Consider the following 19,192-nt stretch of genomic DNA (forward strand, 5'->3'; position numbering starts at 1 on the left):
ATTCTCCATTAGCAGCAGTAGCAACATATACATACAAACGTATGTATTAGAATACATATATTCTAATTAATTTATCCCTCATTTTATTTAATCTTCATAATTCCTTGAGTTAGATTCTTATATTACTTAGAATGCTTTCTCAACAAAAATCTGTTTGCATTGTAAGGAGCTGCTACTATTGGAGAAGGAAATGGCAACCCGCTTCAGTGTTCTTGCCTGGAGAATCCCAGGGACAGGCGAGCCTGGTGGGCTGCCGTCTATGGGGTCGCACAGAGTCGGACATGACTGAAGCGACTTAGCAGCAGCAGCTGCTATATATTTTTAAAAAGTAAATAGAAATGAGTTCAGGATTGATTCAGCAGCTTGAAGATGTCACCTAGAACATTCTTTTGTTCTTTTGCTCATTTATTTGACATTCTTCTGCTCTTTCATCCTCAGTGTATTGGTTTCCTTCTTTAGACTTGTTTCAAATAGTCTCATTTTTGCTGCATCTCCAAGTATCACATCTTCATACAACAAGCTCCAAAATACAAGCAATTTAGAGGGAAAGGGATTCTCTTAGTATAGCATTCTTTCCCTCTTAGGAGGAAAAATCTCTAGCAGAACTACCATCAACTTGGCATCAACTTTAATCCCTTTGGCCATATTTAACCTTATCTCCAAATTAACCATAAGGAAAGGAGTTTATGTAAGCTCTCAGGAGTCACCAAAACATGCCTTATCCTTGGGTTGGGCATATTGCTGTTGAATAAATTTTAGTTTCTTAGGAAACAAGACACATGGCTGTTTAAGTTATATATTTATATTTCGTGCTTAATGGGATATATAAGGCCTCTGGATGAGAGAACAGATCTTCATTATGCACAGAGCATTTAGTGCTGGTTCTCCAAACCCCAACCTTCATTGGCCAACGTGGTGAGAGCCTGATATGACCTCATGCCTGCAGTGAGTTTGTACCACTGAGGAGGAAGCATGATTTGTGATACTCAGAAGTTATACAGGGCAGTTAAAACATCTGTCCCTCCTTCCCTTGAAGAGAGAGAGAAAGACCTTCAAGCTAGAATGTAAACAAATCTTTCCTGGGAGGGGAGTGGAAAGTCCTCAGCCTTCCAAAGCTGGAACAACAGCAAATGGTCCTAGGGGAGGCAGGTCTAAACATCTTTGGAGCAGTTCACCATCTTAAGCTTTCAAGGCATGTTTGCTATTAATCATCTTTTAACAAAGATTTTGAGTGAATTTTCTTCAGAACATTCTGACTCTGCACAAATGTGAAAAAAAATATGGATAACAGTCCCCCCAAAATGGCACACCAATATTATTTCTGCTTTACAGAAAAAGTGAATAGAGCTCAGAGGTGGCAAGGAATTTGCCAAAAATGAATTCTAGTTCAAATCTAGATGTTTTTTTATTCCAAAACTGTTGTTTTTTCATGGATATAACTTTTTGTTATTACTTTTTGTAACATGTGGGAAGGTGGAGGGGAGGAATACATAAATGAATTCTGGAATACCAAATTATAATTCCAGTTGAAGGCGGGAGGAGAAGGGGACAACAGAGGATGAGATGGTTGGATGGCATCACCAACTCAATGGACATGAGTTTGAGTAAACTCCGGGAGTTGATAATGGACAGGGAGGCCTGGCGTGCTGCAGTCCATGGGGTCGCAAAGAGTCAGACACGACTGAGTGACTGAACTGAACTGAACTGAATATATTTTACCATTGAAAATATAGTTTATCTTATTCTTTATATCCTTAGTTCTTATTGAGACTCTTCTTGGAAGCTAATCATGATAGCTAATCCCTTGAGTCTATTTGTCAGAGATAAAACAAGTCAGTCCTAAAGGAAATCAGTCCTGAATATTCATTGGAAGGACTGATACTGGAGCTGAAACTCCAAAACTTTGGCCACCTGATGGGAAGAAATGACTCATTGAAAAAGACCCTGATGCTGGGAAAGATTGAAGGAGGGAGGAGAAGGGGATTACAGAGGATAAGATGGTTGGATGGCATCACTGACTCTATGGACATGACTTTGAGAAAGCTCTGGGAGTTTGTGATGGACAGGAAAGCCTGGTGTTCTGCAGTCCATGGCGTTGCAGAGTCAGACACGACTGAGTGACTGAACTGAACTGAACTGAACGGAATGTTAAATACATGTGAAAATATACTCCTGGCAGCAACAAACCAAACTATAAGTGAACTTTGAAAAACATCTGTTTTAAAGCTGTGACTGTTTATAGCCAAAAACCTTTGCTTCCTCAAATATGACCTAAGAGAATACTTTGGATTTTGAAGCAAAAGCCTCCATTTATGAGATATAAGTACAAAGAGACATTTTGTTGAAGAAAATTGTCAGTACATATAAAATACAAACACAATACTATTTTTCAGCCTTTAAATATGTCTCCTATTGACCATCTAATACAGCAACTCCTACAGATATTGGTGGTTATGAAATGAAAGATTAATTTTTTTTTTCCAAAAGAAACCTTGGGCAATTCAGAGTAATATAATACTAAATCGAATGCCACAAACTGAGATATTTCTTAATCCTTCATAGCTTCTGGGAAGGCATTTTGCTCTTTGTAATTCAGTCTGCACTCCACTATCATCGTTTCTATAAGTCAGAGAGGGTTGTTTGCATTCAACTTAATGTCAAATATTATTTTAAAGTATTTCTTAGGATTATTATGCTGAAAAATCTTTAAGTAATAAATATTATTTATGCTTTATATGTAGCTTACAAGTTTGACAAAGTATAAAATAATAAAATTACAAATTAAGAAGAAGCAAAAGAAGAATCTAAATGAAATACCACAAAACTATACACAAGTTTTTTTACCTGTTTTTTAAAAATAGCCAGAGTGAATAAATGTACTTCATGCACAGTTGGTTAAAATCAATTGTCTTGATAATTTATGTATCTTTTAGTAACCCTCTTCTAGCAGACTGCTCTAATTTTAATCCTCAATTTTGGAGACAAATTGGGGCTGCCAATGGATGAATCTTTTGATTGTTTACATAAAAGAAAAACTCCCATTTATTATTTTTAAATAAAAATTTTCCATCAATTGTGCCACATTGGAATGCAGAGTACATTTATTGTTACTTACAAGTCTATGATATAAATCAGAGTAATAAAATTGTGCAGACTTAATGAGTTTAGTTTATCTGAAGAATTTTATGGCCAGAAATTTTCTGCCTAAATGCATATCGAAATGCTAAGGAATGTTGATAGTTTTCTTACTTGTTTTCCTGGGACTCATTGCCTTATTCAGAAAAATAACTGATTAAAACCTAATCAGTTCACAATAGATACACAGTCTCTAACATATTTAAATTAAAAGCCAGCATAAAGAAAAAGATTCAAAAGTTTAAAATCTTTAAATGCAGGGAAAAAAGAAAAGTTTTAAAATAAATATGAAAACACAAAGATAAAAAATTCAAATCATTGGAATTTTGAAGTAAAATTCTTTGGACACTTAAGCTGTTGTATGTGTTGTATGTGTACGTGACCAGGCGCTCAGTCATGTCCAACTTTCTACAACCCCACAGACTGAAGCCCACCAGGCTCTTCTGTCCATGGAATTTTCCAGGCAAGAATATTTGAGTGGGGTGCCATTCCCTACTTTAGGGGACTTAAGATGTTAAGTGATTGGAAAACAATTCAAATCGAAGATCAGTGATAATGTGAAGTCATGACTGAAAATTTTTCAGCATCAGGCTGTCTTTGGAATCATTACTGGTTCACTTTGCAAACAGAGCTGCCTCACACAAACATAAATACATTTGTTTTAGCCTCACATAATAGCACATTGGGCTTCCCTAGTGGCTCAGAGGGCAGTTTGCCTGTAGCAGGGGAAACCAAAGTTCAATCCCTGGGTCAGGAAGATCCCCTGGAAAAGGAAATGGCAACCCACTCCATTATTGCCCGGAAAACTCAATGGGTGAAGAAGCCTGGCAGGTTACAGTCCATGGGCTTGCAAAGAGTAGGACATGACTGAGCCACGTAACAATAGCACATCACAGGATGGAAGCTTTTGCTTAATAGTTCTGCTATCAGGGATTAAATTTAAATAAGCCAGAAACAGAGACACAAATGCATTCTCAGACAATTAAGTGTAAAAATCAAATAGCCAATTAGATAAAACTGTTAAACATAAGGAATTTTGAAAAAAGTGACATTTTTAAAACAGTCTTATAGACTCTGTGGGAGAGGGAGAGGGTGGGAAGATTTGGGAGAATGACATTGAAAAATGTAAAATATCATGTAGGAAACAAGTTGCCAGTCCAGGTTCGATGCACGATGCTGGATGCTTGGGGCTGGTGCACTGGGATGACCCCGGGGGATGGTGTGGGCGGGGGGAGGGAGGAGGGTTCAGGGTGGGGAATGCATGTATGCCTGTGGCGGATTCATTTTGATGTTTTGCAAAACTAATACAATTATGTAAAGTTTAAAAATAAAATAAAATTTAAAAAAAAAAGAAAAATTCTTACCTATTTCCATGATTTTAAGGTGCCAGACATTGTAAGATATACCATAAATTTAATGTTTTTTTCTTTTTAAGTACAGTGAAAAACATCAAATACCTAAATTGAAAGATTCTGATTTCAAATATATTAATAAAAAAGTATCTTAGATTTAAGAATTTTTAGAATGAGTAGGTTTGCCTGATTAAACAAATAAAAATATAGGATGCCTACTGCTACTGCTGCTGCTGCTAAGTCGCGGCAGTCGTGCCCAACTCTGTGCAACCCCATAGACCAACAAGCTCCTCTGTCCCAGGGGTTCTCCAGGCAAGGATACTGGAGTGGGTTGCCATTTCCTTCTCCAATGCATGAAAGTGAAAAGTGAAAGTGAAGTCACTCAGTTGCGTCCGACTCTTAGTGACCCCATGGACTGTAGCTTTCCAGGCTCCTCGGTCCATGGGATTCTCCAGGCAAGAATACTGGAGTGGCTTGCCATTGCCTTCTCCAATAGGATGCCTAGGAAAGATCTAAATTTTAGATAAATGATGGACAACTTTTTAGTATAAATATGTCCCGAATACTATATGAGATAAATTTATATTAAAAAAAAATTATTTATCACTTATTTGAAGTTAAAGTTTAACTGGAAACCTGTATTTTATCTGATAACCCTGATGATAAGACAAAATAGCTTAAAAATTTCTCCATGATTGCTCTACATGAGTAGAATTGTTTCCTCACATTATCATAAAACCTTTATTCCACAGGCCATCTGGGATGATTTATTGCTACTTCTGTAGTTCATTTGCCTTGCTTTTTGTACTTATTTTACTTTTTCCAGCTGCTTACTTTAACTGAGAACGTTTTCCAAATATGTTTTGAGGGAAGTTTCTTCAACCATATCACACGTTTCCATGTGACTTCCCTGGTGGCTCAGACGGTAAAGCATCTGCCTGTAATGCGGGAGACTCAGGTTCAATCCCTGGGTCAGGAAGATCCTCTGCAGAAGGAAATGGCAACCCACTCCAGTATTCTTGCTTGGAAAATCCCATGGACAGAAGAGTGTGGTACAGTCCATGGGATCACAGAGAGTTGAACACGGCTGAGCGACTTTACTCTCACTTTCTTTCACTTCCATGTTTCTGTAATGCAAATGATTCTATATGCTGTTAGTATAAATTAGTGTAAAGTTAATGTGATGGGAATTTAAATTGAGGTACATATGATTTTTTTTTTCTAGCATAAATATTCTGTAGTATCACTCAGTTCAGTTCAGTCGCTCAGTCGTGTCTGACTCTTTGCGACCCCATGAATTGCAGCAAGCCAGGCCTCCCAGTCCATCAAAAACTCTTGGAGTTCACTGAGACTCACGTCCATCGAGTCAGCGATGCCATCCAGCCATCTCATCCTCTGTCGTCCCCTTCTCCTTCTGCCCCCAATCCCTCCCAGCATCAGAGTCTTTTCCAATAAGTCAACTCTTCGCATGAGGTGGCCAAAGTACTGGAGTTTCAGCTTTAGCATCATTCCCTCCAAAGAAATCCCAGGGCTGAGCTCCTTCAGAATGGACTGGTTGGATCTCCTTGCAGTCCAAGGGACTTTCAAGAGTCTTCTCCAACACCACAGTTCAAAAGCATCAATCCTTCGGCGCTCAGCCTTCTTCACAGTCCAACTCTCACATCCATACTTGACCACAGGAAAAACCATAGCCTTGACTAGACGGACCTTTGTTGGCAAAGTAATGTCTCTGCTTTTGAATATGCTATCTAGGTTGGTCATAACTTTCCTTCCAAGGAGTAAGCATCTTTTAATTTCATGGCTGCAGTCACCATCTGTAGTGATTTTGGAGCCCAGAAAAAGTCTGACACTGTTTCCCCATCTATTTCCCATCAAGTGATGGGGCCAGATGAAATGATCTTCGTTTTCTGAATGTTGAGCTTTAAGCCAACTTTTTCACTCTCCTCTTTCACTTTCATCAAGAGGCTTTTTAGTTCCTCTTCACTTTCTGCCATAAGGGTGGTTTCATCTGCATATCTGAGGTTATTGATATTTCTCCCTGAAATCTTGATTCCAAATTGTGCTTCTTCCAGTCCAGTGTTTCTCATGATGTACTCTGCATAGAAGTTAAATAAGCAGGGTGACAATATATAGCCTTGACGTACTTCTTTTCCTATTTGGAACCAGTCTGTTCTTCCATGTCCAGTTCTAACTGTTGCTTCCTGACCTGCATACAGATTTCTCAAGAGGCAGGTCAAGTGGTCTGGTATTCCCATCTCTTTCAGAATTTTCCACAATTTATTGTGATCCACAGAGCCAAAGGCTTTGGCATAGTCAATAAAGCAGAAATAGATGTTTTTCTGGAACTCTCTTGCTTTTTTGATGATCCAGCAGATGTTGGCAATTTGATCTCTGGTTCCTCTGCCTTTTCTAAAACCCACTTGAACATCTGGAAGTTCACGGTTCACATATTGCTGAAGCCTGGCTTGGGGAATTTTGAGCATTACTTTACTAGTGTGTGAGATGAGTGCAATTGTGCGGTAGTTTGAGCATTCTTTGGCATTGCCTTTATTTGGGAGCACTTTCACAGCATCATCTTTCAGGATTTGAAATAACTCAACTGGAATTCCATCACCTCCACTAGCTTTGTTCATAGTGATGCTTTCTAAGGCCCACTTGACTTGACATTCCAGGATGTCTGGCTCTAGGTCAGTGATCACACCATCGTGATTATCTGGGTCGTGAAGATCTTTTTTGTACAGTTCTGTGTATTCTTGCCACCTCTTCTTAATATCTTCTGCTTCTGTTAGGTCCATACAATTTCTGTCCTTTATTGAGCCCATCTTTGCATGAAATGTTCCCTTGGTATTTCTAATTTTCTTGAAGAGATCCCTAGTCTTTCCCATTCTGTTGTTTTCCTCTATTTCTTTGCATTGATTGCTGAAGAAGGCTTTCTTATATCTTCTTGCTCTTCTTTGGAACTCTTCATTCAGATGCTTATATCTTTCCTTTTCTCCTTTGCTTTTCACTTCTCTTCTTTTCACAGCTATTTGTAAGGCCTCCCCAGACAGCCATTTTTCTTTTTTTCATTTCTTTTCCATGGGGATGGTCTTGATCCCTATTTCCTGTACAATGTCACCAACCTCATTCCATAGTTCATCAGGCACTCTGTCTATCGATCTAGGCCCTTAAATCTATTTCTCACTTCCACTGTAAAATCATAAGGGATTTGATTTAGGTCATACCTGAATGGTCTAGTGGTTTTCCCTACTTTCTTCAATTTCAGTCTGAATTTGGCAATAAGGAGTTCATGGTCTGAGCCACAGTCAGCTCCTGGTCTAGTGTTTGCTGACTGTATAGAGCTTTTCCATCTTTGGCTGCAAAGAATACAATCAATCTGATTTCGGTGTTGACCATCTGGTGATGTCCATGTGTAGAGTCTTCTCTTGTGTTGTTGGAAGAGGGTGTTTCTTATGACCAGTGCATTTTCTTGACAAAACTCTATTAGTGTTTGCCCTGCTTCATTCCGTATTCCAAGGCCAAATTTGCCTGTTACACCAGGTGTTTCTTGACTTCCTACTTTTGCATTCCAGTCCCCTATAATGAAAAGGACATCTTTTTGGGGTGTTAGTTCTAAAAGGTCTTGTAGGTCTTCATAGAACCATTCAACTTCAGCTTCTTCAGCATTACTGGTTGGGCATAGACTTGGATTACTGTGATATTGAATGGTTTGCCTTGGAAACGAACAGAGATCATTCTGTCACTAATGGCATATAAAAAAATGCAAAACACAGACACATGTCATATGAGTTTTCTATTTCTGCTTAACAAAGTATCACAAAGTTAGTGGCTTTACAACAACACACATGTACTGTCTTACAGATCTATGATGGCAGTAGTGGTAGTAGTCATAGTAATAGTAGCAGTGCTAGCTGCTGCAGTCGTCTGACAGGGATCCTGTATCTCTCTAGGCTAGGATGCAGGCATCTGCACAGCTGTATTCCTTTCTGGAATTCCTTTCTGGAGGAGAATTTGTGTCCTTCCTTGCCTTTTCCAGTTTCTAGAGGATGCAAAACATGTCCTTTTTTGAATCCCCTTACTGCTCTTCAAAATCAGCAACGTTGTATCACTCTGACCTCTCTTCATATTCCTGTGTGCCTGACCACAGCCAGGAAAGATTCTCTGCTTTTAAGAACCTGTGTCATTAGATTGTGTGTGCATGCGTGCATGCTCAGTTGTGTCTGACTCTATGACCCCATGGACTGCACTATGCCAGGCTCCCCTGTCCTTCCCTACCCTCCCAGAGTTCGGCCACTTGCTTTGTCTTTATTACTAACTTGTCTCCATCTTTGTAATTTTTCTCTGTTTGTATAACTCCACACTCCTGATATATCTTCCATCAGGTTGTTTTCCCTTTTTTGGTTTCTTTTAAACATCTTATTCTTACAGTACAATTTATTAATTTATTAGGAATTTGCTTTTTATGAAAATCTGTCAATGTCTTTTAAAAGGACGATTATTTCTCCTTATGTTAGTGCTCCGTTTATGAAGTTGTAAAGAGTAACAGATTTGACTATACAATTTTTGCAGAATGTAAGGTTTTTCAGGAATGCATATATGCCATTTTGAAATGCTTATATGCTGTTTCTTTCTTCATTCTTTTTGTGAAAGAGAACTAGAACATTTTTTCTTGGATTATCAGATATTAATTGGAGGATGATCAGTTCAAAAGCTTTATCTCCTTCCTTACTATTTGTACAAATATCAGTTTGTAATTTTCAATGATATGCTTTGTATCTTACTTTTTTCATTTTTATGACAAGTTTACTTGATCTTACACTAATTATTATTTGTGCCAACTGTGCCCTTCTTACCTACAATCAGTCACCAAATACCCTGGTAATCCTGCCTTTGGAACTTTCATGATGAAGTCTAGCCTCTAATACCTTGCTCCCCCAAAGTGTGGTTCATGTACCTTTGAGTACTTGCACGTTAAATTGCTTCAGTCATATCCGACTCTTTGTGACTCTATGGACCATGGCCCGAGGCTCCTCTGTCCATGGGATCCTCCAGGCAAGAATACTGGAGTGAGTTGTCATGCCCTCCTCCAGGGGATCTTCCCAACCCAGGGATCGAACCTGTGTCTCTTATGTCTCCTGCAATGGCAAGCAGGTTCTTTACCACTAGCACCACCTGGGAAATCCCCACATACCTCTGGTGATTCACAAAATTATTTCATGTTATTACAAAGAAACTAATTTATACATTTTTATTGTTGCCCTCTTTTATGCTTAGTAATATTGGTAGTGAAGAGAAGGAAAAGTTTTCTTCACCTTCCCTTGGGGTCTCTAAATGGGTTTGAAATTTAAATTGAGAAAGACATACTAATAGAAGGAAATAATACAGATTTATATACATTTTACATAGCATGGAAATCTACCTAAGGAAATGAAGACCAAAAGAAACATACCTGAGTATTTTCATGCTAGTTATCAAGAGGAGTGTGCAGTCATGTACAAATACAATAGGTCGGAGGGTATGAAGAAGTGTAGAAACTAGGGAAACATTAACAAGGCCTGTTTGAATTCTTTTGGGAATCCTTTTGTCTTAGGAGATAAAGACTGCTCCTTCCTTCTGATATAGAGGATACCTCTCACATGAGGTTTTTGCCACCTATTTTAAGGGAGAAGGCAGAGAAAAGCTAAAGAGACATTCCTGCTTCTGCTGTTCAAATGACTTCAGCTTAAAATCCTAAGTACTAAGGTGTCATATTTGGGGGTAGCATACTGTGAAGCCATGATTTGTAATATGAAATCTACTTTTGAAATAAATTTGCCAGAGTTTTAAAAGCTACTTAATTTAAAAAACTGTACCAAATATTATAAGAAGTGGGCAAAAAATGTGTTGTTGAATATGTGAGAATAAGAACTAAGAAGCTACATGATACATGGGATTTAGATCCTTTTCCCATTTTCACATTCTTCTTCCTCTCAAGGGCAATTTGGAGGCACCAGAGAAACACAGGAACTACGTGACAATAAATAGCAACATCTGGATACAAAGAGTAAAAAGATTGCAGATGGAGTTTGAACATGGCCAAAATTCTTCCTCCTTTGTTCTCTCTTAGAATCTTTTAACCGTTTCTGCTTATTGAGATTCTTTCTCCTTTTCAGTGGCTGAGATGATCACATTGACCATGGTAATGCCTCCATACAGGAGTTGACCCTCCACTTGAAATGCAAAACGGCTTAGAAAGATTCTGGAAGCAAAAGAAGAAGCAAGCAGAATCTGAGGCTGGCTCTAGCAACTGGCCATTGGGAAATGGAGCCATTCTTTTTTTCCCCTTCTATTCCCTCCTTCTTCCTTTCTATTCCACTTGTATTCCTAGCTTCCCCAGTGGTTTAGACAGTAAAGTGTCTGCATGCAACGTGGGAGACCCAGGTTTGAACCCTGGGTTGGGAAGATCCCCTGGAGAAGGAAATGGCAACCCCTCCAGTACTCTTGACTGGAAAATCCCATGGATGGAGGAGCCTGGTAGGCTACAGTCCATGGGGTCACAAAGTGTCAGACACAACTGAGCAATTTCACTTTCACTTTCTTTTCATTCCCTCTTTGTATCTATCTTATCCAGAGTGATAATACAAAGTGTGATAACATCCCAAGGTTGCAAGCCTAGCTTAAAAGTGTCGTACAACAGTTTGTTCAGTACATTTCACTCTTTAGCTTAAGTGAGAAAAGAATATGTGTTTCCAAACTACATATGTTCCAACCCATTACACTACATTTGAAGGTGAGACAGACATTAGCAGTTAGGATGCTGTCCTACAGGCATATTCTACATTCTTTGCAATATAGTAAAGGTGACAATAGAACGGATATGTCAGGGATGGGGGGATGCTGATTACATAAATATGTTGATTTCATGTCAGGAGTCACAATTCTCATTTTGCACTGCTTTAGTTTCATTTTCACTAATGTCATTGACGCTCAAGTCCTTATTAATTCATTTATTATTTTCTAAAAAGCCTAAGTTGCTAATGTTTTTCTTCCTCTGACAACTAATCTACATTTTCAAACTGGATTCCCCATCAACACATTTTCTTTTCCCCACTATGCTTGATTTCATTATATATGCAACTACAGGTTCTTTCTTAAAATTTTGACTTTGTCATTTAAATTTTCCATAATTCTTTTCTGCTGCTTCTGCTACTGTTAAGTTGCTTCAGTCGTGTCTGACTCTGCGACCCCATAGACAGCAGCCTACCAGGCTCCCCCGTCCCTGGGATTCTCCAGGCAAGAACACTGGAGTGGGTTGCCATTTCCTTCTCCAATGTATGAAAGTGAAAAGTGAAAGTGAAGTTGCTCAGTCGTGTCCAACTCTTAGCGACCCCATGGACCGCAGCCTACCAGGCTCCTCAGTCCATGGGATTTTCCAGGCAAGAGTACTGGAGTGGGTTGCCATACCCTTAGGTAAAAATTGTATCTAATGTTATCAGATTGGCATCCAAGCAATTCCCCAATCAAGTTTTAATCTACGTACCAACAGAATCACATCACCATCATCATCAACCATGTCATTTGCAATGTTTATTGCATACCTATAATATGCACATTTATAATGTACCATCAGAGAAGGCAATGGCATCTGGTCACATCATTTCATGGGAAATAGATGGGGAAACAGTGGAAACAGTGTCAGACTTTATTTTTCTGGGCTCCAAAATCACTGCAGATGGTGACTGCAGCCATGAAATTAAAAGACGCTTACTCCTTGGAAGGAAAGTTATGACCAACCTAGATAGCATATTTAAAAACAGAGACATTACTTTGCCAACCAAGGTCCGTCTAGTCAAGGCTATGGTTTTTCCAGTGGTCATGTATGGATGTGAGAGTTGGACTGTGAAGAAAGCTGAGCACCGAAGAATTGATGCTTTTGAACTGTGGTGTTGGAGAAGACTCTCGAGAGTCCCTTGGACTGCAAGGAGATCCAACCAGTCCATCTTAAAGTAGATCAGTCCTGGGTGTTTATTGGAAGGACCAATGCTGAAGCTGAAAGTCCAATACTTTGGCCATCTCATGTGAAGAGTTGACTCATTGGAAAAGACTCTGATCCTGGGAGGGATTGGGGGCAGGAGGAGAAGGGGATGACAGAGGATGAGATGGCCGGATGGCATCACCGACTCAATGGATATGAGTTTGAGTGAACTCCGGGAGTTGGTGATGGACAGGGAGGCCTGGCGTGGTGTAATTCATGGGGTCGCAAAGAGTCAGCCACACCTGAACGACTGAACTGAATTGATGAGAATAAAAGAAGTGAGAAACTCAGGTATTTTGTTTTGAAATTCCCACGTTTTAAAAGCTGTATGTGTTTAAGGAGTCTTAAACTGTGTATTTAATTAAGGGTGAAATTTAAGCATTGCCAAGCATGACCTTCAAATTCCAGGTTCTCCTAAAACTAAAGAATATATTTTAAGTCTTCCATTTCTTTTTCCATCAGTCCCAATTTAATCATCTAATGGCCCTGTTATGACCACTATCTTCTTCCCAGAGTCTGAACTTTTCCCTAAAAAGAAATAAAATGAGGCTTCTACAAAGCAAGATAGTTGTTGCATATACTTGCCAATATTCTTGTGTAAGAAATAAGCAGCAGTCTAAGACATTCAGATTTAAATCTAGAAATAAGAAATTCTTGACATTTCACAAAACTGAAAGGTTTGATCATGGTTTCATAAAACTCACTGATTTTATTATGGTATTCTCAGCTTTTCCAAATCTCCTTACTAAGTTTAACTGTAATGTTTCCTTGTGGATTACTCAGTATAATAACCTATGTGAATATACTGTGATTGTAGTCTTTGCATCCTGCTTAAACTTTCCTAATTTTCTACTTTCTTTACCAAAGTTAGTTCACAAGTTTGCTTTAAGTTAAAATCTTCAAAGCAATTTCATTTATAAATTTTTTTCTTGAACTTTCTTACAAATCATCTTTACAAAATTATTACATGCAATACAGTTACCTCATAGATTGAGAAGTATAACTTATTCTGAATGCAAGTGTTTAGTGATCTTTTGAACATGATATTTCTCCCCCCTCCCGCCACCCCCCTTTTTTTTTTTTTTTTTTTGGTTTTCAAACAACTTGGTGGGAGTTAAAGGAAGTATAGAAATATTACTAAATTTCTGTTTGGCAACCATACAAGTGACTCTTGCACTAATTTGCTATGCCCTTGAGGCTACTGATAAAGACCTGTGATAATGACCACTAGAGGCAAATCAACCTAGCCCTTTAAAGCTTGACTAGCTTCAACTTTCTGGCGTAGTTTCTACTAGGGTCTCACCTGAATTAGCGAGAACACAGAGTCAGCATCTTTTACTACAGGTCAAGTGAGAACTGTTCCTTGGGAAATGATGTGGGTAATTCGGCTGAGAAATGTGCTGGATTGTGTGGAATTGGGTGGACTACTCAGCCCATTTTTTTCCCCTTCTATGTTTTCCTTTTATAATACTAGCTGGAAGTCTAGGAACTGCATTTTCAAGAATTCTTGTCATTATAGCCCTAGGTTACATTTTGCCAATAAGAGGAACTGGTCTAAATCTGGAGGGAATACAAAAAAGCAAAAGCAATTATTCTCGTGGCAGTGGCTAGCAATTACTAAGGCTTCAGAAACAAGGTTTTTCTAGCAGCTTCCCAGTGTCCTACAAAGAACTACCTGTTACAGTACAGTAGACAGTGAAATCAATGGCAGTGGTTTCCTATAATTTAAGCATTTCCTGATTTCCTAAATGGTAGAGCTGCTTCCCTAATCTTTCCCATCCCAAGCCTTTTAATTTTTTTCAGTCCCCTTTATCAAGATATTTACTCTTTGAAATACCTGGAATTACTTCTGATTTCTTAACCAAACCCCAATTGACACAGAGTCTTTGGAATAAAAGGTGTTATAACAGGCAGGTAGATAGATATGAGCAGAGTAATAGGGGCAGGTGCCAGGTAGCAGAAAACCACACATCTTGTAAACAGCTGGGGCCCATAGGCAAACAAAGAAAAGCAGAACCACCAGACTGACAGAAGACCATGCATTTTTGGTGATAAATGTCCTGAAAGCAAAGAAAGGTGCATAGTCAGCTACTAATTCAGGCCAGGCAGGGCCGTGTATCCCAACAACATGGTTTTTGCTTAAATCTCTTGGCTCCAAATATAAACTTTTGCTCATTATGCTCTCAACAAAATAAAATTAGCCTTACAGATAAGTACCCATCATGCACCAATGCCTTGACACTTCTGATCTAAGCTAAATAAGGACAAAAATCCCTTCTCCCCTCGGGAAGACAGAATAGGGATGAAAATCAGGGAAGATGACCCCCAAATTCCTTCCTCCCCAGTGAGTATTCCACCCCTCCATTTGTATGCCCCTCATAATCAGCTTGCCAAAGAAATCCAGGGCAGCAGCTCCTCACCTGTCTGCCTGCTCTCCCTCTGAGACCTTATTCTTGCTTAAATAAATTCTCACTTTACTTTTTCAACCTCTTTGCTTCCCCTCTGAATTCTCTCACAACTAAGAAAGAATCTTAAAATTTACAGGAACAAATGGATCTGGAATTTATTACCTTCTCTTTCAAGCTCTTTGGTGGTCCTGACTGAAGAAAGGAACCAAGGACCCCAGATAGGAACACACCAAGAGGAAAGGAGAAAATGGGCTGATGATCTGTGATGAACTGCAGGGTGGTGCATATGGGGAGAAGACCAGGAGCTGACTGTGGCTCAGATCATGAACTCCTTATTGCCAAATTCAGACTTAAATTGAAGAAAGTAGGGAAAACCACTAGACCATTCAGGTATGGCCTAAATCAAATTCCTTAAGATTATACAGTAGAAGTGAGAAATAGATTTAAGGGACTAGATCTGATAGATAGAGTGCCTGATGAACTATGGATGGAGGTTTGTGACATTGTACAGGAGACAGGGATCAAGACCATCCCCATGGAAAAGAAATGAAAAAAAGAAAAATGGCTGTCTGCGGAGGCCTTACAAATAGCTGTGAAAAGAAGAGAAGCGAAAAGCAAAGGAGAAAAGGAAAGGTATAAGCATCTGAATGCAGAGTTCCAAAGAAGAGCAAGGAGAGATAAGAAAGCTTTCCTCAGCAATCAACGCAAAGAAATAGAGGAAAACAACACAATGGGAAAGACTAGAGATCTCTTCAAGAAAATTAGAGATACCAAGGGGACATTTCATGCAAAGATGGGCTCAATAAAGGACAGAAATTGTATGGACCTAACAGAAGCAGAAGATATTAAGAAGAGGTGGCAAGAATACACAGAAGAATTGTACAAAAAAAGAGCTTCGTGACCAAGATAATCATGATGGTGTGATCACTCACCTAGAGCCAGACATCCTGGAATGTGAAGTCAAGTGGGCCTTAGAAAGCATCACTACGAACAGAGCTAGTGGAGGTGATGGAATTCCAGTAGAGCTATTTCAAATCCTTAAAGATGATGCTGTGAAAGTGCTGCACTCAATATGCCAGCAAATTTGAAAAACTCAGCAGTGGCCACAGAACTGGAAAAGGTCAGTTTTCATTCCAATCCCAAATAAAGGCAATGCCAAAGGATGCTCAAACTACCACACAATTGCACTCATCTCACACACTAGTAAAGTAATGCTCAAAATTCTCCAAGCCAGGCTTCAGCAATATGTGAACCATGAAATTCCAGATGTTCAAGTGGGTTTTAGAAAAGGCAGAGGAACCAGAGATCAAATTGCCAACATTTACTGCATCATGGGAAAAGGAAGAGAGTTCCAGAAAAACATCTATTTCTGCTTTATTGACTATGCTAAAGCCTTTGATTGTGTGGATCACAATAAACTGTGGAAAATTCTCAAAGAGATGGGAATACCAGACCACTTGACCTGCCTCTTGAGAAATTTGTATGCAGGTCAGGAAGCAACAGTTAGAACTGGACATGGAACAACAGACTGTTTCCAAATAGGAAAAGGAGTATGTCAAGGCTGTATATTGTGACCCTGCTTATTTAACTTATATGCAGAGTACATCATGAGAAATGCTGGGCTGGAAGAAGCACAAGCGGGAATCAAGATTGCCAGGAGAAATATCAATAACCTCAGATATGCATATGACACCACCCTTATGGCAGAAAGTGAAGAGGAACTAAAAAGCCTCTTGATGAAAGTGAACGAGGAGAGTGAAAAAGTTGGCTTAAAGCTCAACATTCAGAAAACGAAGATCATGGCATCCAGTCCCATCACTTCATGGGAAATAGATGGGGAAACAGTGAAAACAGTGTCAGACTTTATTTTTTAGGGCTCCAAAATCACTGCAGATGGTGACTGCAGCCATGAAATTAAAAGACGCTTACTCCTTGGAAGGAAAGTTATGACCAACCTAGATAGAATATTCAAAAGCAGAGACATTACTTTACCAGCAAAGGTTAGTCTAATCAAGGCTATGGTTTTTCCAGTGGTCATGTATGGATGTGAAAGTTGGACTGTGAAGAAAGCTGAACACCGAAGAATTGATGCTTTTGAACTGTGGTGTTGGAGAAGACTCTTGAGAGTCCCTTGGACTGCACGGAGATCCAACCAGTGCATTCTAAAGGAGATCAGCCCTGGGTGTTCTTTGGAAGGACTGATGCTGAAGCTGAAAGTCCAATACTTTGGCCATCTCATGTGAAGAGCTGACTCATTGGAAAAGGCTCTGATGCTGGGACAGATTGGGGGCAGGAGGAGAAGGCGACAACAGAGGATGAGATGGCTTGATGGCATCATCAACTCAATGCACATGAGTTTGGGTGAACTCTGGGAGTTGGTGATGGACAGGGAAGCCTGGCGTGCTGCAATTAATGGGGTCACAAAGAGTCGGCCACTACTGAGCTACTGTACTGAACTGAATTGAACTAAGAATGAAAAAATATCTGCCCTTGAGCAGTCAGACACAATGACCACTCTTCAGAATTAGTAGCTGAATATGCAAATGACCACTAAAACTTGTAGCTTTGAAAGTATGCAAAGTGAAAGTGAAAGTATATCAGTCATGTCCAACTCTTTGCAACCTCATGGACTATACAGTCCATGGAATTCTCCAGGCCATAATACTGGAGTAGGTAGCCTGTCCCTTCCCAGGGGATCTTCCTGATCCAGGGACTGATCCCAGGTCTCCCACATTGCAGGTGGATTTTTTACAAGCTGAGCCACAAGTTCAGTTCCATTCAGTTCAGCTCAGTTGCTCAGTCGTGTCTGACTCTTTGCAACCCCATGAATGGCAGCATGCCAGGCCTCCCTGTCCATCACCAACTCCTGGAATTTACCCAAACTCATGTCCATCCCAAAATACTGGATGGGTAGACTATCCCTTCTCCAGTGGATCTTCTTGACCCAGGAATCGAACTGGGGTCTCCTGCATTGCATGTAAGGTATCACTTTTGTTTGTACATATACTGGACTCACTAGAGCAACTGCAGCATTAAAAACTGATGCATCATATTGCATTTCTTGGCCTCACAGAGAGAGAAAAGTCATGCTCAGCCAAGATCCTCCAAATCTTCCAATAGATTCACTAGCAGACTTGCCTCTGTGACGTTTCCTTCCTTTTTGTTATAACAGAAGAACTCAGGATGAACGAATTCAACACCAGTACCTCCTCCTGCTTTCTCAGTGATCTCCAGCTTTTAGTTATCCTGTTTCCTTTTCTATCTTCAGCCTCTTTGCCACCAACAAGGATATTAATAAGCATGCCAATATGCTCTGAGAAGTCACAAATACAAAAGGATCTCTTTTAAACAAAATAAGTCACTTTACCAAGTCTTTTATTGGCCAAACTTTTCCCAAAAGTTATTTATTTATATACTGCTTCTGTTGTGTGCGTTTTTTTTTTTTTAAACCCCCAAACTTCTGTCAACTCTTTCAGTATAGCTTCTTCACGTCTTAACTATTCCGTCAAAAAATCTTCTCTGGTTATGGGTATTCATTCATTCATACATGTTTTAATTTTACAAATATTTATATAGCACTACATTAAAAGTTGAACATTAAAAAAAGTGCAAGGGGAATTGTCCCTGCTTTAATTAATGATGTTTACGTTGCAAGTGCAATTAGCATCTTTTTGAAAATTAATTTATATTTTGTAATAGAAAAACAAACAATAATACAAACTTACTGCAACAAGTTGAAAAATATGAGGATGGATACATAAGATAAAATATAATATTCTGTCCCCAACTAATTAGCTGATATTAGCAGTTTGCTGTGTATTCTTCCACATATTTCTCTAATACATATAATTTAGCTTATAACACATGAAACTGATGATATTCTATTGTTTTTCACTTATAATAAACAGTATCAAAATATTGAGACTAACATATACTTACACACATATGGATTTTTGTTTACTTTTAAATAGCTGCTGAGCAATGAGTGAATGTATTTACTTTGTTGAGGAAATAAGATTTTTTTTAAAAATCTTCTGCCAAGCCAGAAAAATGGCTTCACAAAGGCAGAAGTGAGAGAAAATAATTTTATTTTTGAATGAGTATTAAGCCAGAACATGATGAGTCTCACAGGTAACCCACTAAGAGAACTAAGAGATTCCAAAGGCTGAAAGAAATCTCACCTTTCTATACAGCCAAGCAGACATAAGCCGTTCCAAATGGGTTCCCAAGGTAAACAACAACAATTATTCAAGTAAGAGGACTTGACAGCACCATAGTTCATT

At 39.1% G+C, this 19,192-nt stretch overlaps 1 long non-coding RNA gene across 4 annotated transcripts in view; it reads right to left on the reverse strand.

Moving 5' to 3' along the window:
- The window catches only part of LOC109562355 (uncharacterized), a 217,475-nt gene that overhangs the window by 132,787 nt on the left and 65,496 nt on the right, over positions 1-19,192 (reverse strand). The gene's annotated exons all lie outside the window — the stretch shown is intronic.

Source organism: Bos indicus, chromosome 7 (assembly GCF_029378745.1).
Source record: "Bos indicus isolate NIAB-ARS_2022 breed Sahiwal x Tharparkar chromosome 7, NIAB-ARS_B.indTharparkar_mat_pri_1.0, whole genome shotgun sequence".
In the NCBI taxonomy this organism is placed as follows: Eukaryota; Metazoa; Chordata; class Mammalia; order Artiodactyla; family Bovidae; genus Bos; species Bos indicus.